Below are 21,784 nucleotides of genomic sequence, written 5' to 3'. Positions count from 1 at the left end.
ATATTCAAGGGTGTACGGAAAGGCCTACACCCTTCGTACATCCTTTTTACACCCTACGGCTACTGAAATCGTGTTAAGAGGGTGTTGCGGTGGTACACCCATGATTTCCGAATCGTCGAACTCGGAAACCGCTGAATTGCAGAAATACGCGCCGACAGCAGAAGTCAAGAAGCAGCCTGCTCAATTTAGAGGATTTCGTGAAGTTCAAGTAAGCACAATGGGCAGCTGACATCCAAGCCAAGCCAACGCTCAAGTTGTTTTCAAGTCAGATGAATTCCGGCGTTGTGTACAAGCTCCTTGGTTGTTTACGTGCAAGCGACCACGAAAATAGCATCGGTTACTGACGCACTTCTGCTCAGAATGGTGAGACCACATCGGTTCTATTATGATACATTCCGTCTCATCCTGAGATGTACTAAAGCGAAGGCTAGACGTGCGAGACGGTTCGGGCTCACAGCTTTACTGTGAGCCTGTACCGTAAAGGTCGGTTCCGACACTTGCGTTTGAGTGTGTTTGTCTGCGTTGCGTTTAGAACCGAAAACGAGTCACCGGCACATCTGTGCTTCGTATGAAGCGTGGATTCCAATTCAAAGAATCATCTTGGCACGCGATATAAGCAGCAGGGATGTCCTGGTTTCTCGCAGCCGCAACGCGGTCAAACGCAACTGTTTGAACCAGGCTTTACGTGGTTGCCCTGGGCTTGTCCCTCGCGCTTTATTCTTTCGATTTTAAAGGGGCACTGACACCCCAAAGGTCGTATTTATTTTTATTGTCTAAAACGATGCAAGTTGCAGTCATAGACACGCAAAAAAAAACCGCATCGCGAAAAAAAACTTTCCCGCGCGCGCGCGCGCCTTTTTATTTTTGGCGTTTGATTTTCCCGCGTCTCGCCTCCTCGCTTCTTTTGATCGGTGACGTCAAAAATCAGGAAATTTAGAACCTTTGTAGGCGACATCTCTATAACATTTAATTACGGCAATCCTAAAACATGTTTTTTAACGCAATTGCGAACGCACTACGGCCCTTCTTTTTGAAATACCAAAAATCGGGAGTTCGTTGTGGTGCCGTCTCCTGGATTTGTATCCTCCAACGGAAAACAGGCGACACCGCTCAAAACCGGTCCGCCGCAACGCCGGGCGCTCGCTCCTTTCCTCCTCGCTTTGGGTCGCCATGGCAACAGCAGGGAGTGGTGAAAGGAAGTCGACTCTCAGGTCTCCGCGATTTTTGACGTCAAGGCACCGGCGCCGATCGCGCGGGAACTTCGAATTCGGCATTTAGAAATTGTTTTTTTACTTCACGAATACTGAATTCCCAAATCTCAAATTTTGAGGGTAATGTCCCGGCATCGTTTTTAATCGTTTCGGATAATAAAAAAAAAAATATGATTTTGATGTGTCAGTGCCCCTTTAAGTATTCATTTTCAACTCGCTCGCTTTTACCAGTACTAGTAGATACTCAGGCTGCACGAGGGTTCGTGCAGTGCGACCATCTAGCGATGCTATGAGCTTGTGCTCGAGCCTTGGCTTTAATGCATCTTAGTGGGGAAGGCAATCATCGGGGATATATGACACACGATGATGCCAAGTCTGTTCACGGCGGACTCTCGTGCTATTCTGATTGGAGGAGAAGGGGCGTGTAAAAAATTGGCAAATGGAACATGGTTAGCGACAGCGCAAATATATGTTGGAAAAAGTTCAGAACGTTGAAGTGCAGCAGCCTGAAACTTTGGAGTTAAGCAATTAGAGAATCATTTGAAGACATCTTTAGAGGTTCAGCCTTCTCTCCCCCCACACCAATATCGAAGGCTGCTAGGATATTGGTTCACGCTAAGCCCTCTGTCTTTCAGTCAGAGAACTCGAGCCGTTCCACCTGACCTTGCTATTTCATAACAGATATGTTAGAAAATGGAATGCAGATTTTCTTTACACAGCCAAAACATAAAGTGTTATCAAATAATACCTGCCATATTCATATTCTACATTTACAGACCGGGGCTGCCCTGCCTGTGGAGGGTGAAGATGCGAGCAGCCTCGAAGCCCACCAACAGTGGCTGTGTGCTGAGAGCGAAAGCTGGTGCCTGACGAAGGCCAGATTGATCTTCGAAAGGATGCGACTGCCTGCAAATGGCTACATGCGTTGATATTGATGGGCATATAGACTCCACAGAATGCTTATCCCTATCTGATGGATGCTAGGAGGGTATGCATTCCATATTTTTTTTACTGATCTCTACAACAATTGCTAAATTGCGCTTCCCCGCTCCGTGATTGCGGCTGCCGGACGACCATCTTGGGACACGGAAAATTAACTTTTTGGAGCGTTGCAGAGGCTGGCCGGCAGCGTGCTGCAGACATGTTTTTTGCTCGTTTGTTGCATTGGGAGCGTTAAAGGGGCCCTGCAATAACTTTTTGACTGGTTTTTAATTTGGACCGAACCTGAGCGCACTGAACGTAGTAATTTAAAGTAACTTTTCTCAAATTTCGCTTTATTTTAAAAGTTATAGGCAAATTAGACTTACAAAAACAAGCAAAAAATAACATCCTTCATAACGTCGTAGGTCCTGGTTTGAGTGGCCGTGAAGTAGTGAGCTCATCGAGCACTCACGGCTGCCGCACTCAGTGTCGACGGCTCGAGAGGGTGCCACTAAAGAAGGTGTTGACTAGGCTGTATGAAGTGGGCGGCCAGGGCAGCTCACATTGCATTTGCCGCGCGATTAAAGACTAATTCGGCATAACACTTCATTGGCCACAAACAACGGTAAACACGGGGTAAAGATCAGTTCAGAACGGGAGCCACTTCGCGCTGCCATACCGCCAAAGGGTCAAATCGCCAGCCAAGCCCGCGCCGAAAGCCTTGGGAATGCTCGGAACCGGTCGGATCCTCGAGCCGGTATACGACCGCAGCGCCACCGCGTACATCCGGGACCTTTCTAAGCCCATGGTTCGTCGAAGCCTCATCCCACTACGCCTTTCTAGTACAGTAAATCCTCGTTATAACAAAACGGGATATAACAAAGCAATCATAATTCCCCTTGCTTGCTAATAGTGGGAAGAAATGGACATTGGCTATAACAAACTAATGGTTACAACGAAATAATTACGACTTTGTTATAACGAGGTTTTACTGTATGCGCCGTTTTTTTCACTGCTTGGTGGCGGGTTTGTCGACGGGTCTTTTCTTGTTTCCGTACTTTATAAACTGCATTTGTTTCTTTTCTGATCTAAAATACTGAACAAAAACTACTTTCATACATAATTGAAACGGTTCGCGACACTTATATTTTGTATCGACTAAAAAAAAAGCTTTTAGCAGCGCTGATTAGCAGTAAGCCCAGGACCAAAGACGTCACATATTCCGCGCTTTCGGCAACGCGGGTCGCCCTCGTAGGTGGAGGAGGTTTCCGCGTCGTCCGGTTAAAATATGACTCACTGATATTTAGTTATTCTCTCCGTGCCCGCTGGCTTACCCGAACCCAAAGAGACGTGGAAACCGCAGAAGAGGTAGACGCTTAAGTATGATTGCAGCTCCCCTTTAAGTCCACACTCTTTTACTCCTACTCTGACGCTCCGAGTTTCATACTCCAGGCACAGCAACTAAACGGCGCATGGCGTACAGGAGCGCGACACACCGAATCTATTGACAAGCCGCACAAGCTCCTTCCCACCGCACGGTTATGACGAACCTGGCATCCCGTGGATACGGGTGGGAGAAGCCAAAATTATTTCTGTGGTAAATTAATTAAAGCCAATGTAGAGCAGCAGGGTACAAAGTAAAAGAGACGGCGATGTTATGAAGTTTCTACGAACGTTTAAGTATTCTGAGAGGTTTGGAGACTCGCTTCGAGCACGTGCGGGGAAAGGCACCTTGGCTGATCTATTTATTGACCGTGCAAGCTGTTTATATTTGAATTAAAGACAACATTCTTGAACCCGTTTGTCGACGCACGAAACCCTCACACTTGCCAGATATTTTGTGGTTCCGTATTGCAGCGAGACGGAATGCGATGGAAGCTGTTGATGTGCTATGCCGATACCGGAACACTGTCGTTCAATAGATAGCACGTCATTTCGTTTCAGGCAAGACATGAACATGATGTTTCGGCTTTCTATTCGAAGTATCTTGATTCTCTGGGCAAAGCATCCTAGAAAGGGCAGCGCTCTGACTGTCTTCTCATCTCAACAACTTTTCTGTCGCTGTGCTGTCGGTAACCTTCCGTTCAATAGATGAATTCGTTTTCAGGCGAGATGCACGAACAAACCTTTCCCGCAATGCTAACTGATGCTTCGGCTTTCCAATCTAAGTATCTTTATTCGCTGCAGCTGGACTAAGCAGTTTAAAAAGGGCAGCCGTCCCACTGTCTTTTCGGCCGGCAACTTTTCTGTCGCCGAGCTATCAGCACGCTCGTTCGATAGATCACTTTGTTCTCAGGCAAGGCACATGAACAAACCTTTTCCGGAATGCTAATTGCTGTCTTGGCTTTCAAATCAAATTGTTTTTACCTGCTGGATATTAACCACTAATGACTGAAAAGGAGCAGCTGTCCGGCTACGCCTTTTGTTTCAACAATCTCAACAATGGCACAGCCATCTTGCTTGTGGACGTGACATCACGGAGCGCAAAGAAGTCACTTGTGCTCCAAGAAATGCTCGAAGCACGAAGAGCACGCTCGAGTGTCAGTCTCCGGCGGCGCTCCCCTCTGTTTAGTGAAAGGAGTGCCAAACGCTCGCAATGTGTAAACAATAAGAATTTCCTTTGAAATCGCATAAAACTTTTTGCAACAGCGCGGCACCGCAAGAAAAAGCCACAACTTGTCGAACGTCGAGTCTCGCCGGTCTTGCGGCGTGATCAAAGCTTCCTTGGCCTGCCAAACTGCTGCGTCTCTGTGCCTTTTCACGCTTGGATACTTATCAAGAATCGATGCCATGGCAGAGCTTTGAAGGTATGTCGCACATAGGCGTCTTCTCTATCACCCAGCTCTTCCAGCGAGTTGCTATCAATAGGAAACGAAATCGGTGGTTGCTATTATGGATTAACCATGGCTATGTTCCAAATCTACTCAAATAGATCACATGACAGCACAAATAGAGCAATGCTGTGGAAGAAGGTAGGTTTTTGAAGGCAAAAGTATGAAGCGGCGATATCTGAAGTTTTTCAAACGTGGCCCGTCCATATGGTTGTGTGCAATCTGTCGTCGTCGCCATAGCTTCCTACCCCTCCTTTGTCGCCACTGGATCATGCCCGCTTCTGGACTGCAAGTGCCGCACGTTACAAATACAGTCGTAAGAGTAAAGTAAAATGCTGCTCCAGAGGCACATGCATCTTCATGCTCTTTGCACTCACGAAACAAATCCACACGGCGTTAATTCTTGATCGGTATTCAAGCGTGCGAAGACAAAGATGCAGCACTTTGGCATGCCAAGGAAGCTTTTATCATGCCGCCAGAACGGTAAGACTTGCGTTAGACGAGTTGCCCCTTTTTCTTGCGGTGCTGAGCTTTCGTAAAAATTTCCACGTGTTCTCAAACGCGATTCTCACCGTTCGGGGTTTTAACAAACTTCTTCGGTAAATGACAACGAACGAGCAGAAAACATGTCTTCAGCTTACTGCCGCCCAGCCTCCGCAACGCTCCAAAAGGTTGACTGATAATCTTTGTCCCAAGGTGGCCATCCGGTGGCCGCACCTGAGCTGCAACGACCAAGCGGAGACACGCGATCCAGCAAATTGTCGTGGAGATCAATGGTATTGCTTGCACGGCGTACTATTAGTCTTCAGAGCAAACACAAGTGTCGCTGCGGTCGCCACGTCTTGATTGGGTCAGGTGTACCGTGACGTCTGGTGACGGACTCCGCTTCGCGTTCTTGCATCTGGCTGGCTTCCCTGCGCCCGTTTCCTCACGATCGGAGGTTTGTGATCATGCTGACCTACTGTTCAGCGCTGCAATGCAATTTCCAAAAAGAAGCTGGTATCATATTCTACCACCCGAAAACTTCGAGACTAAAAAGAGCATGGACAGTGAGACTAAGGATGGGAAAGGCACCCTCAACATCGGTCGTTGTGAGCTGTAAGCACGTTGAGAAGCGGGGCTTCGTTTACCCAGTGTAAAAGGCGCTGGGTGAGACTTATGCCGACAGAATTTTCAGAGCTTTTCCAACCGTGTTTGTCACGTTTACCCTTATAACTGGGTTATAAGTATGGAAAGCTATCAGTGGAGGCAACTCCCGTCGATGAACCCCCCCCGCCCCCTCCACACGATATAAGGCGGTTGTGCAAGGGGTTGTGGAAGCGGCGGTGTAAGTGTTTCAGACACTGAAATTCTGTTCTTTGCAGATTCATGAGTTAAGCACGAGACACATGCGCGAGAAATCCATCCGATCTGACGTCCGATCCGACAGTACGACTGCCTGATCCGAAAAATTTGGTCGCTTCAGGCGTCAGATTGGCGATCCGACATGTGTCAAACGCGCCAGATAGTTTTGCACAACGGACGGATTGTCGGATGCGTCCAGCCAATGACAGCACAGCTAGCGCGAACGTCATGATGACATACTTGATCTGTCGGGACGAATAAGAAAACGGGACGGGCGACGGGAAGCCGGACGCGTGGATCCCGCTGATCCATTCGAGAAAGATGGCCCCGGCAAAGAATGCACGCGCTAACAAGAACAAGCTCCTAGCTTCGCTCGTGCGAGCTAAACCATCAATCTGGGACCAGAGATCTATGAACGCGGACCTCCGCTGGAGTGCTTGGAAGTTGGATCTCCTGGGCGGAGCCGAACGGATCGTTGTGTCGCTTGCAAGATCGGAAGTGTGTGCGTGTGTCTCAATTCGGAGCGGCGTTCGGACTGTCGGATCGGACGATTCTGCCGTCCATTTGTCTCGCGCTTTAGGAGAACATCAGACCCCGCTTTGCGGGCATACAAATGGCATTTAAGTCAAAGGCCTTTGGGCGGTCTCACTTGTAATTTTCTCCCCATGGCCCAGAATATATTTAACATGTTGCTCGAGCAGAGTGCAGCTTTTTCACTGAGACGTTTTTGTTTAGAAACAAAGTTGAAAAAAAACTCTTAATTTATTCAAATCATCAGCAGCGTTGATTGTGCGGGATGTAAATATATTGCAATGCTCCTTCAAGTGTGGTGGCATTTCTTCCTTTTCATATACCATCTGTGATTCATGCACTGTCTGCCCTGGAAACCATGCTCGGAATGTTGGTTGAAGTTTCGCCTGCAGCTACAGACCATACCTCAACAAGGCCGCATATAATAATTCACATTTCCTACGTAAAATGTGCACAAAAAAAAACAAAATAAACCGAAAGTAATATGCCGACCGCTAACGCCGTCTCGGCCTTTGTAGGGCGAGTGAGGGGGTAAATTTTGTCCTCAGCAGGACGTCACCCCGGCTCGCTGTAAAAGGTCGCCACCCAAACTTCTCGGTGCTAATACTCTCGCCATACAATGCACCTGTTATTTGTTTGGCCCCTGGTCATGAAATCATTCTCAGTTTGCCATTCCATCTCACCGAGAGCCCGATTTTGGTCATTGAGGTCTCAACCGGCTTGCACTGAAGAAGTATTAGCGAGTTCGTTTCACGGCACTCGTGCCCACGCGTGTCCACTCGCAGCGTGGAGCGGGTTCGTTTCAGCCGGCACTCCACAAGTGGTTGCACTCTCCGAGTTCGTTTCATTGCTGACACCCCACGCGTGCATGCACTCGCTGCACTGAGAAAATTGAGATTGCGCCGAAATGCAATCCCGTCGTGCCTCGCTCCGGCTAGGCCGGCAAGGTGCTGGAGCAGGGGACGAAAGTTTGTCTGCTACGATGTGTCACAGAACTGAAAGGAAAAAAAGTAGATTTTCTGATAGAAATTGCGTCCCGCGGGCAACGAAATCAAACGCGAGCTTGAACTGTGAGCGTCTCCTATTTCATGAAGGAAGCAGTTGACAAACTGTGCTTTATTTGGAGGTTTTAAGTCGCTCTGTTTGCATAAAAACGCTGAAATATACCAGTGTGTAAAGAAATGCTCAGAACAAATGCATCAGCGGCCCGCGAGATGTTTATCAACAACGTGTGCGGGTGAAAAATTGAACATTTGTCGACAAAACTGCCCCAGCAGAAACTTTGACTGCCTAATAAGCATCAGAGAAAGCTAAATTTAGTGATTTTACCCGAGGCTTGGGCAACATCATCATGTTTAACATTTACCTACTTCAGCTAACTTGCCCGTCATATTTTGTTCGAGAAAGCTCTCGTTCTCGACGCCCTCACCAAAGCTAATATCTGATCCACCTGTAATAGCGATCGAAATCGAAAAGTTTTGCTGGGTATTCCAGCAGACTAGTTTTAAGGCGTACCCTTTCAGTGGTCCACGCATAATGCCATGCTGAAATGGATCAAGCTTCTGCTCGGACAGCATCATCCATTTTGTTCAGTGTAAACGGTTATGAGAATTGAAAGATCGCAACCAGCTGCTTTGTAGACAGCTGGTTGCGGAAATTTACGGCGTCTGTAACTATCCCTATGACAGCCGTGTTGCTTGGAGTCATCGCAACTATAAACTAAAGGCTGCAGCGACCAACGTTTGTAGATAAACGTTGGTAGCGACTGTACTCTCGCATTCCCACCCATCACTCCGAACAGCAAGGCGCCAGTTTCGGTTTGAGGTCGGTATTCTTTCTACAACATAGGTGGCGGCAGCATCAGTCTTCCGCACTTGGTGCATTTGGCGAATTCGTTTGAGTCCAGTTCTCGGTGCAACACTCTGCGAGTGCGATGCATTCTGGGAGAGAACTCGAACGGTGCCAGTGCGTGTGAAACGAACTCGCTATAAAATACCGCTACCAGACGCATCGTCTGCTAACATGAGGGAATAATAATGAGTTTGTTTGCTACTAGGTAGGTATCATTCTCTGACAGAAACAAAACAACGAACAGACTGGCAAGTCATCTGCGAACAGAGCCAAAAAGGGACAATCGTCTGCTATGAATTGTGTGCTGCGCAGAGTGAGATCAAAAACTAATTGAAATATGGAACATCGGCTATTTTACGGATGAAATTGTCATGTGCTTTGTTTGGCTATGCTGATTTGTTTTCTGGCTGTGTGTAACTTGACACCCACTGGTGCTAAAACAAGACAAGCACCCACCTTACTACGATATCAATCTCACTATCCGAAAGAGTATTCGATTTAATTACTGAGTGCCTTTTCCATTGACAAGAAGGCCCCAGCATTTTTTAAGAATGCCTGTAGGGTTTTGTTGTTGCATCTTTATACTCGCAACTCATTCACTTTGCCAATTTCGTTTTTCTAGCCTGGCTCAGCTGGCAAGCTGAGCAGCGAGTCTGAAACTGTACCAATATTGTTTCCGGTCAGACTGTCCATTATTATTTATTGCTCTTCCCTGCTACTGTGATATGTCTGTGCTGTAGTTATGACAGGGGCTTGAACGGTCGCTCCTACTTTCTACACATGGGTCCTAGCAAACATTTTGTAAGTGATGAGGTGCCCACAATCATGGGCGTCAGCAAAGTGGTGGAAAAGGGGGGGGGGGGGGTTATTCTGAAGGGGTGTAGCTTTCAAACCTTTAACTTTAAAAGAAAACAAGGTTTGCCCCCCTCCCCCTCCTTTTCCTGCAAAACGTACTGCAGATGCCCATGCCCGCAATCTAATCCAACGGTTCTGGAAAGAGGGTTTGTGGAACCACTCCGTAAAGGCATTTTAGGAGTCCGCAAAACTCTGCCGGCAATAATTTTTTTTTAAAATATGATTTGGGGCATTGAGTTGAGCCCAGTCCGGCCATGGCACATTCACAGCTCCGGGAGAAAAAGGAATCTACAGAAGAATACCTCTTTTCACTCTTCCCCCTTTTTATTCTTGGTAAACACGTTTGCAGTCCACCCCCCCCCTTCCCCTTTTTTTACACTGCCTGGCACCTCCCATCACTTCTGCCAGTCCAAAAAGGGTTCGCTTGCCACGATTGGTGGTTTCCTTCTTTTCTCTATAGCATCCTTTCTGCTAAAGTGGAAAGAATGTAGACGGAGCTTCTTCCCCTCACCGTACCGTCTTAACCTGCAACATACTATACTCTCGGGAACAAGATAATAGCCTTGTATCTTTTCTGCCGCCACAAATGCTGTGCTTAGCATGTTTTTGGCAGAGGCTTTTGCTGCCACCACATGCCACGCTATGAAGTGGAGTGCCACGGTGTGTGCGTGCCACCTGTCGCATAAAGCAGTGCACTTTCAAGCTGCGTGGATGCAATGACGGCAGAAAAAACACCAACAGAGCGGACAATACAGAGCATGTTATTAACAGCACTGGTTAATTCCCAATAAATCACAATCTGAATCATTACTGTAAAACCATTTATTTTTGCAAATCGGTCACAGAGGACATAATCGCGGCCACTAAATTTTGCGAATTATAGACGCCTGCATTCAAACTCTTAAAGAGATTATAAAAGCAATTTCGAAAGTTTATTTGACGTCTGAAATGGGCGTTGGGCTCATCTCAGACACTGTTGACCAAGTTCCAGCCCGAACAGAAGTTTGTGTGAAGCACCAATCAATTAAACAGTTGTGGTAATATTCGCGCGGGGACGATGCCTGAGACCCCCCCCAAGACGGCGGCAGAAAGGTGAACTAAAGTGCGCCGTCAAAGCGTGACGACAACGGGCTCCTCGTCAGGCGATTGCTTCAAATGGTTGAAACGAATGATGCGCTCTTGGCTTAGAATTCGGTAGTGAGATGTCATACAAAAAAGTAATTTGAATGTTGGATAATGTTTTAAGTTGTAGTTCGGAATTAATAGGTTTCATAGCGTGTATAGGAATAGGTTCCATAGCATGTGTAGCATGCAGGATGACAAGGAAGAAGACTTGTGGAAATAAATGACAGCTGTATGCTGTGCTGGTTTTGAGATGGTGGTGTGTATGTTCCTTTTTGTTTCCTTGTCTCAAGGAAACAAAATTTTGACAGCAAATTTTGAACCCTGCTAGTGCACACCTTTCTGATCCAAAACTGACTTCGAGACCCAGTAGGTTTCAAAGCCGGTTTCAAATAAGAAAACCAACGCAAAAGTCAACTTCGAAACCTGGGAGGTTTTGAAGTGATTTTTGGCATTAGTTCCCAAAAAGATATGTCATCAGTTTGGTGGCCGGGAGCTAAAAGCATTTCATGCTTAAAATCATACTCATCAGTGCGGCCTTTATTATTCTCCGACTGAATCAATTCTGCTTTTATATGCAGGAGGGAACCATTTGGCTTTTCGAAGGCTTTACTGTGGTCATGGCGGCCTACTGGCTTTTTGGCTTCGCCCATGGCCAGAAGACGTATAATACGAGCTGCCTTCTTGAGAGGCTTTGTCTTATTCTAATCTACTCACAGCTACGGCCAGTTGCAATCAAGGTGATTAATACAATCAAGAAAACACCTGTAGCCTGATTGCTGATCACGTAGTGCAATCGCCAAAGTCTGTGAAACTCCTGCCAGGATTGTTCCGATTTTCGAAATCATTAAAGGCTTTGTTTGTTTTTCTTGAGATGGCAGCTGCAAGTTGTGTGGCTCACATACCTAAGTATGCTTCAATTCATGACCAGCTTTATTCGTTTATATTCATCACATTTCTCTAGTCCTCCGTGTTGTTTCCTAGTCATCAAACTAGGTATTAGGCACCTGTATGGAGTAGTTACATTTTGTTTTTACGTTTTTATCAAAACGGTTTGTGTCACCCTCTCTGGAATTCATCACCCTTATTACGAAATGTCAAATTAATCTCACGTTGAGATACTTTTTAGAAGTGGAGATGACCGGCATTAAATGTTGTGTTTCTTTATTACTCCTGTTCATACTTTGTATATTACTTTAGTCAAAAGACACCACCAGTGTTCAATATGCCCCGTCCGAGCACAAGCTTTTCAGCCTGGATAAGGTGAGCGTGAGTGAGCACGTACTAAGCAGTACCGAAGGTAATGAGCGTGCACTGCTGCATTTTCAAAGTTTCATAAATGCTCTTTTTTAGAAAAAAATAAAAGCCAGGCATTGTTGTGGTATATTCATAACATTGTGGCTTTCTTGAAGAATGCGGGCATTCTGAAGGTGTTGCCGAAGGCTCGCCAGGGTGACAGCGCGGTCGAAGGCGACAAGGGCGAGCTAGTACACGCTCTATCGCAAGCTCTTGTTCTGCGAAAGCGCTTCTCAAAGTCGCTCTTGCATGCCTGTAGCCTTTGCTGCCCTACAGTGGTAATGGTAGGCAACTCCGGCTGACACAAGAAATCATCCCGTCGCTGCCACACTCCGTTTCCCTTTAAAGGGCTGGTGAACCGAAATTTGGATTTCAGAAAACGATGCAGAAGCCGTAGGCGGGACGCTACAATCCCTAAAACACTACTCGTAGTCACAAGGCGATATCTCGAATGGACGGCCGTATTTTCGGAGAAAGAGGTTGAGATTGAACGAGGCCGATGAGGCGCGTGACGTCAAGATATCTCGTTTTCTCCTCTCTCTGCTTCGCCCCCTCAAGGCGGCGAGGCGGAGAAGACGCGAGGTCGTTCCCTCTCCTTCTCGGAGAAACAAGACAAACAAATCTGTCAAATGCGTCTCCTATATTTAAAAATAAGGTCATTCATTCGAAATATCGCTGTATACGTGATGTTTTGGTGTTTGTAGCATCTTGTTACACGCTTTTGCCGCCGTGTTTTAAGGAATCCAGATTTCGGTTCAACATCCCTTTAAGTGAAACTGAAATGCCAAGAATGAGCACGTTGTCCTGAACGACAGTTGCACTGCACAAGCGCGCATGCTTAGCAACATTCAAAGCATGGAGCTTGCTCTTAAAGCCTCTGCATCAGGCTTCCTGTTGCAGCTCGTGGTACCGAAGCAAGCTTTTGGGCAGACACTTTTTTATAAGCAGAAACTTCACCTGGCATCGCAGAGCTCCGACCGGTACTCGGAGTACTTAGTTGCGGTACTTTAGATAAAACAGAAGGGCAACAGGTGAAGTAGAAACTTCACCTGCACCGCAGTGCTCCGACCAGTACTCGAAGTATTTAGTTGCGGTATTTTAGATAAAACAGAAGGGCATTGAGCAGTGCAAACTATGATTATTGTCAGGTAAGAAGTATTCAGTTGCAGTAATTGTTTTGCTTTACATACAAAAAGGCTGGAGTATGCTTAAATGCTGGGCTAGCAACCAATTGCTACCAGGGGCCCTATGCTACACGACGGGACCAGGCGGAATCAAGGGACCGGGAGCCATCCAGCGACCTGGATGCAAAGATGGGTTCAGCTTCCACGGGATTGGTGCCACCTGGATCTTGTCCCAAAGGGCCAGCAGCAGCTGGATAGCGTCGCATTGCGATGCGGGGATGGGGATGCCGAGCGAGCTCGGGGCATGCCGCCCACTCAGTGTGAGGGCCAGGTGCTCCCACTGACTGGCTAGGTGCATGTTGATGAGTTCCTGGAAGGTGTTGTTTACACTTAGCCGCCGGAGCTTGGCGTTCGACGCGTATAGCGGCACCCCCAGTGCCAGCTAGTACCCCTTGCGAATAATCACATCCATCTTGCCCTTACCTCTCGACAGCAGGTTGAGATACGGATTTGCGCAGGCGATGTGGCTCACGACGAGTGGTTGGGTCAGCCGGATCAGTTCCGACCCCTCGAGCCCGTGTCTGTGACTCGTTATCCTTCTCACCATGCGCATGACTTGCGTGGTTGTCTTGACGAGTCGGTCGACCGTGTACTTGGCTCCGCCGTCCCGCTGGAGGTGAAGGCCCCAGGATCCGAACCCGCTTCACCACCGGCACGGGGGTACCATCCTTTAACGTGAGGCGGATGTCCGCCTTCTTCTTCTTCGGGAATTGGCTTGCCCACGTGGAGGAGCAACAGCTCCTCCACGTGGTAGTTCTGCACCGTCTCAATGACTTCTTCGTGGAAGTCTTGCCTCCCGCTGTCCGATCCCGACGTAGCCCAAATCGTCGGGTCGTCCACATAGAGTGGCATAGGGTGTATGCTTCATCCGGGGAATCCGTTCCAGTAGAGGAGGCGGCTTGCACATCGCCAGATAACAAGGTGGGTGACAGGACCGAGCCTTGCCGATTGCCCTTGCTCGGTATCGGGATGGTGCTTGTGCGGATGGACTTGATTCCGATGGTGGCCATCCAGTTGCTCAGGAAGTCCCGCACATAATCATACATCCAGGGCCCGCACCCAGTTTAGGCCAAGTTCTTGAACACCAGCGTGTGACTGACGTTGTCAAAGGCGCCCTTCATATCCAGGGCCAGGACCGCCCGCGTTGTCGTACAGGAGATTCTGTCAAGGATATCCTCCTTGATCTGAAGCAGGACATCCTGCGTGGAGGTGTGACCAGAACCCGAAAATGGTGTTCATGGTGGCATTGAGTTCAATACAGGATGGTCCCCTCAAATATTGCTGTAAACAGCTCATCAGGGCATGGGCATTTAAAAAAACTGAAATGGAGTGTCCAGGTCTGTGACGCTCGGCGGTATACCTGATAACCTATATTTCTTTTGGATCCTATTCAAGGAAGTATATTTTCCACTTCGGGGCACTTTTCTTGTTTCTGGCACTTACTACTGCAGGAACTGTTTCACCCTCACTTTCTTCTTTGCTTTCACAGCACTCATTTGATGTTAATGTGGAAGGGAATTGGCCGGATTCCACTCTTCGTTCCTACGTAAAATGTGCTGGCGTCCAATACCTGCCACAAAAAGGGTACTTAAGATTCCAAAAATAACTAAGAGTCTGTAAACATATGATGCCAGCGTTTCTTCTTTTTTTTTTATTTCCAATGAGCAACATTATATTATGCCAAAACTCTCCCTAAACGCACACTGCATTTCACAGCGCGCTAAACTCTGCCGGAAAAATCGGCGCCTGCACGCAAAGAGGCGTCGCTTCCTCAGCAGTGTATTTTACCTTGTGAAATTTTAAGGCGCTCCTTTCTTTTGCAGCTAGAACATCCTTAAAAATACTAAAAATGCGTTCGCAACGGACGACCGAGTCTTCCGCTGGCAAACGCTGTCGTTTGCATACGATACGCCTTGAAATTTTCACCCCATGGTCGATCAGGCGCCGATTTTTCCGGTTGCTTTCCCATACCTTGAGCCACCCAGAAACACCGCGCGCCCCCGTAGATAAAAAAAAAAAAAGAATGGAACGGCATTGAGTGTTTTGTTTACTTACCGACTTTGTGCGTGGACCGCGCCACGTTGCGCTGCCTGTTGCACCCGCGTTTTGGAACTAATTCAGTTGACAGTTCCCTCCGAAGATGAAGCCACTGAAGCCACGGAGGTAATAGGACTGGTAGGCTGCTCCCTTTCGAGCGGGCGGAAGAAGACTACGAAGAATTCGGCAGCGAACGGGCGGAAACTCGATTACGTACAGCTTCAGTAGTCGACGCTTTGTTTTCTCGATTGCGTTCGCGGCGTTCACCGTGGACTCGCGCACTCGGCCGTAGCCGAACGGCCGAACCAGCTGGACGGCTGCCGGCGAGCGTACCGACAGCGTCGCCATAGCAACCACGCCGCGAGTGTGGTTGCCAGACAGAATTCACACGATTTTTTTTTTCTCGTCACTCACGTTGAGTTACTAGAAGTTAGGCGCGTATTATTATAATACATTATGCTGTAAGAAGTTATTAAGGGATATGTGTACCTACCTAAGACAAATGCAGAGAAAATATTATTGAAAAATAAAATTGGCGTAATCTTTTCATATCTTCATTAAGACCAGCGTGGTCACCGGGCTAACCGATGCGCGAAATAGGAGGGCATATATACCGCTCGGGGCACTTGTTAGTTTGCATAAGTAGGATGTATGTACTATTTGTTGTGTATTGTGCAATTGATCAGCGCTTGCATACCCGTGTGTATGTGCAGTGTTGTGTGTATGTGGTATGTACACGTCGTAAGTGAATGTAACCGCGCGGTGGGCAGCAAAAAATCTTCTGTTTTCTTTTTTCAAATGTTCATCACTTTTTTTTTCGTCGCTAGATGGGGGTTGTCGCCGCCCAATTTGAAAAGAGTGGCGGTTGGTGATCTATAACTATTAGAGGGCTGGATGCCATTAGTCCATCCGTCCTGTTGATCGCTCCGAGTTCGGTTCCGCTGGTAGCTGTGTCGTCGTGTTATGCTGCCTGATTGCAACAAAAGGAGGTTAGGCGGCTTCCCCAGCGCGTGTTCTAGGTGCTGAATGCCGCTGTTCACGCACAAACGTTCATGAGTGGATAACGCACGTAACAGAGGTGAGCACAGGCAATACTTAATCGAGAGCCACACGGAGGTGCGATACCTCCTAGCCGCTGTCGACAGAGGGTGTCGGAGCGATTCGTTGTCAACTTGTCGTCCACGGCAGGTGGGCGTTTTGTTCAATAAAGCCAGCCTGTCAGTGTTTTGTAAAGCTATCCCTTCTTTATGAGCGCTTCTGATGCGATGAAAATGCGACTTATCAAAGCTGTGTGTTGGGCTAGTTGGTATTGGTCTTGGGTTGCCAAAGGCATGGTAGCGCTTTTTTGGACGAGGACAAAAGAAAGAAAGACAAGACAGACACGAGCGCTGACTGCAACTATTTAATCAACATGGAAATGAGGCATATATACACGCTTCGATCCTATCAATCAACCAACCCCAGGCCTAGCCGCCACCTGCATGAACTGCACTTCCTTATCGAAATTTTCAAATCGAAATCGATTTGACGAACCCTTTCCGGAAAGCCTCGCTGGGTTGTGTGATTAAGCACAGAAATCCGTTTGTCGTTTGTGTTGAGGGTGTGGTATATCAGATTCCCTTAACATGCGGTAAGAAGTATGTTGGTCAGACTGGGAGATGCCTGAACGATAGGCTCCGAGAACATAGTCTGAACGTAAAAAACTATCGGGATGGCCATCTTTCAGTGCACTGCCATGACTGCGGATGCAAACCTTTGTTTGACTCATGTTCCGTACTTGCTAAACATAAAAATAGAACTGTTAGGGAGATTATTGAAGCAGACGAAATAAAAAGGGCAGGGCTGGGGTGTGTCAGCGTTGCATCTATCGACCTTTTCGATAAGGAAGTGCAGTTCATGCAGGTGGCGGCTGGGCCTGGGGTTGGTTGATTGATAGGATCGAAGCGTGTATTTATGCCTCATTTCCATGTTGATTAAATAGTTGCAGTCAGCGCTCGTGTCTGTCTTGTCTTTCTTTCTTTTGTCCTCGTCCAAAAAAGCGCTACCATGCCTTTGGCAACCCAAGATGAAAATGCGACCGGCATCGAGCAGGCCGAGCGAGACTTCGGCGACAGTCTCGGCTGTTCAGTCTCCAGCGGTTTCGGCCTTACTCGTATTATTTGCGGTGTTGGCGCTTGGACATAGAGATGTTTGGAAAGTTTTTTGCGCCTACAGATGACACCAAACGAGCGTGCGAGCCGTATGCTCCTGCTCCGGCGAGAAGCCGCGTACGGCTCGCCAGGCTCGTATCGCCTGTCGCATACTGGCCGCCATATTGTTTTTAGGGTGTTAGCAGTTAACACGATTTTCACCACCTCCGGCGGCTAACACCCTTACACGAATAAAGGCGTTAGCCAGAGGACGAGCCATTTACACGAATAAGGGTGTAAAAATTTTAAGTGTGCACCAGCGACAGGTGCCATCGTGTTTTGAAAGTCACTGACGTCACGTCAGCGTCGCGTTGTGATTGGTTGCCGCTTTGCGGTTCGTGAAAGCGGTTGGGAGAAATCGGTCCCGAAGCGGTTGGCAAAAACGCACTCCAACCGCTCGATCCTAGCCGCTTTGCGGTTGAGAACGCGCGGATCCGCTTCGCGAACGCGGATGCGCTTCCAGTGTGAACGCGCCATCAGACACACCGAGAGCCGGTTGGCGGTTTCTCGGCGATCACGCGTGATCTCTTGAGACTTCTGTTTGGCAACCCTGTTTTACAATCCAAAATCGACTTTAATTCAAAATCCAAAGCCAAACTTTTGCTATTATGGCACTCGGAATATTTTTCTCCGTGTTGTTCGCACGCATCACGAGTTCAGGCAGCGAAAAAAGAAGCACAGACCCGCCAAACTCGCCTGTAATTCCCTCGACTTCGCCCACAAGCAAAGTCCAGCTAGGTGCGCCTTGCTGACTCAGAACAGGATGCCCCCGACCTTTTCTTCGAAGTGGACCCTTCCCGCGTGAATAGCTGACCTTGTTTTCGGGATAGAGGGCCAGTTTTCCCCCCTCATTGTTGTTCGTTCTTATCATTTTCGAAGTTGTGAGCGGGGTGGACCGTGGTGCGGGGGAATGTGTTCGGTGCTAGCCGGTCGTGGCTTCGTTGGTGGCGGACTCTCCTCTCGTCTCTCGCAGGTCGATCGAGTCTACTGTTTGTTTGACATTAAGCTCAAATAAATGCCATTACCTCTGCATTGTCTGGTACGTACAATTCATTCTTTGAGTAGGTTCTCTTTATTTATTTATTTATTTATTTTAGTAGTAAACGTTACAGGTCGAGCTGGAGCAGGTACTCTGCCGCCTCCGCGGTAGTGCGTTGGCTACGCAATCAAGCTTACGACGTCTCTATCGGCCTTCGTGGTGGTCATGCACGGTGTTGAAAGCTTTCAATAGTTCACGCGACTATCCTAGTGGGTAGAAAAGCTGACATTTCGGTCGTTCAGGGGCGGGTTCCGACGTTCTACAGGCAGAGATTAAAAAGGCAACGAGCTTGGGCTGTCGCACCCCGAATAATCAACAAACTCTTACCCGAACCAAACCACTGGTGCGAAGTCCGTTAAAATTACTGAGTAAATTCTTTTCGCGGCGGATTCAAGTGACGGGCGTGAACATCAAGTTTCTCCGTTGATTTGTCGAAAGCTAAGACTACATCGCTAGGACTACAGCGCCTTGGACGCCTCACCAGCGACAATTGCCATCTTGTTTCGAAAGTCACTCACGTCACGTCAGCGTCGCGTTGTGATTGGTTGCCGCTTTGCGGTTCGTAAAAGCGGTTGGGAGAAATCGGTCCCGAAGCGGTTGGCAAAAACGCGCTCCAACCGCTCGATCCTAGCCGCTTTGCGGTTGAGAACGCGCGGATCCGCTTCGCGAACGCGGATCCGCTTCCAGTGTGAACGCGCCATTACACCAGCCATCGTCGCACCACGGCGTACCACCCGCAGACCAACGGGCTAACGGAGAGACTCAACAAGACCATCGCCGACATGATCTCCATGTACGTCGACGTGGAGCACAAGACATGGGACGAGGTGTCGCCGTACGTCACATTTGCCTACAACACGGCCGTACAAGAGACCACTGGAGGGCCACCCTTTCAACTGGTGCATGGGCGAAAGGTTACCCCACGAACCGGCTGTCGACACAAGCGACGACGCCCAGGTTGCCCAAAGGGCAGAAGAAGTCCGTCAGCTCGCCAGACTCCGGATTAAGGCTCAACAACGTGTCGACACTGGCTGCTATAACCTTAGTCGTCGGGACGTCCACTTCCAGCCTGGAGAGAGGGTGTGGGTGTGGACACCGATTCGCCGCCGCGGTTTCAGCGAGAAACTCCTGAAACGTTACCTTGGACCCTACAAAGTGCTTCGTCGACTCGGGGATCTGGCCTACAAGGTGATGCCCGACGGAACACGGACTTCGTCACGCCGCCCTCCACGACCGGAAGTCGTTTACGTCGTGTGACTGAAGCCGCACTACGCTCGATAGGACTGTGGACCTTATGTGTTCCAAATGACTCTTTAGTTTACCGTTCTTTTTATTTGCTTTGTTTAGTTTTTGCGTTGCATCGCGACGATGCACTTTTTAAAGGGGGGACTAACGCCGCGCGCGCAGCTGGCCAAGTAGGCAGCGTTCGCGTGGCCTAACGGTTATCGCCCTTCCCTTCCACGCAGAAGGCCAGGGTTCGATTCCTGGCCGCGGCTACACATTTTTGTTGACACTGTAATGTGATGTTCTGGTGAGTTCGAGAACCGTTTTGCTGATTCGAGGTTAGAATGTTCTACGCGCCGAACCTTCTACGCCGAACGATCCAGAAACCCACGAGGGTACATAAGGGATTCCGGAAGGCGAGCGGAACAGTCTCGCCCCAGCGTTCGACCCTGCTGTTACGCCAACTTCGACGCCCGCGACGCTCTGTTATTATCGTTTGTACCCTTCTATTTTTTTCACAAGTACGTTCGCCACATTAAACATTTATTTCTTCCTGGTTATATATTGTTTTTTGGTCACCACCCGTGACAATATCCCCTCTGTGTTCCCCTTCCCTACAAGCTCCTTCATACCACCAATGCACCTGTGAACAGAACCCAGAACCGCCTCCCCCTACTGAAAAAAAACCATTTGAAATTCAAACGGGTGGCAAACTGGTAAATCAAACGGGTGCAAACTTGTCGACCCGTTTGGGTCAAACGTGAATATGGGATACGGGTATCCGTTTGAAACGGTACCCGCTCGAAACGGTACCCATTTGATACAGGCGCCCGTTTGATACAGGCGGCCGTTTGATACGGGTGCCCGTTCGACCTTGCACGTGACCACACGTTTGAACGTGCCATTCGAATCGGTAAATTATGCGCTAGCACTAAATGGGAATCGTTTGGTAGGTTGGTTATCTTAAACTTATTTAAGACGTTCCGAAACTCATAAACCTATTTATAACATGGAGGAAACACGTAGAACAAATGTGCTCACGTAGGTGCTTGCAAATGGACAGGAAAACAGACACAAATGATTGTTTTCAATTCTCCTCAAAGTTTATTATGTCGTCTGTAGACAAGTACAAACAAGCAAGCGATCTGTGAAATGTAAGAGGCACTCTAAGCTTTTATACAACTGAGAAGATAGCAAACCAAACAAGAACCGAGGTAATTCTAGACTATGAAGGTAGACTTTTAGGAAATTATTCGCCCGGCTGCCGCGAGAATAGCGGCTGCATAATTATATAGATAATCTGGAAGAGTGCGAGTAGAAGAACGGTCAATCGTTGCCAAGAAGTAGGTTTCAGTGCACTTACCATAAATATAGCTGACTTGAAAGATGTAATCCGTGATATTGGTCGACACGGTCAAAGCAGGACAACCACACAAACACAAACGAGAGGGAACGGCTCCTTGGAAGTTTCAACACGATGTGGCGCACAAGCTGTCATTTGCCGAACCCAACCAAACCGCAAGAATTCCTGACTTCTTTGAAGAATCGCTTGTTGCCGATATAGGCGTAGGACTTTTCGAACACTGAGAGCTTTGGTGCACATCAAATACGTTGTCGGGAGACATCCTAATAAGACCGCAGGGTTAGGCGACAGATCGAAGCAGGTGGACGCGCGAAGTTCGAGCTTGAAATGACAACAAGCAGACAAAAAAAAAAAAGAAAAAAAAAAGCCGCTGTCAGGCGCACCCTTCCGGATCTCGATGCTTATATCAGCGTGTAGCTCGCGCGCGGCTGAGGGTCACGTGACGGGCGACAAGGGAAGAGGGAGGGGGCGAGGACCACAGGGACAGCCCCTCTCCCTCTCCACAGGCATTCCAGTGAGGTGTGCTTTTGAACATCGAAAAAGAAACACCCGTGCGCGCGCGCGCGCGAATTTTAGCACGCTCGAACCTTGGAAATGGCGGCGGGGCGGCGAGAAGCTCGGCTTGCGCCCGAGCGAAGAAAGTACCCAGCGCAAGCTCGTAGTTTGACTGGTTTGACTGCTACAACGGCGGGCGTGCTCTCGCAATGCTCGATGTTCTTGCAGCCGCGTGTACGCGTGCTACCTTCGCTGCGTCTTGAAATAAAGGGAAACGGAGTCTAGACGTAC

Source organism: Ixodes scapularis, unplaced genomic scaffold (assembly GCF_016920785.2).
Source record: "Ixodes scapularis isolate PalLabHiFi unplaced genomic scaffold, ASM1692078v2 PGA_scaffold13__105_contigs__length_92229423, whole genome shotgun sequence".
Lineage (NCBI taxonomy): Eukaryota > Metazoa > Arthropoda > Arachnida > Ixodida > Ixodidae > Ixodes > Ixodes scapularis.
Note: the sequence above shows the minus strand (reverse complement) of the source record.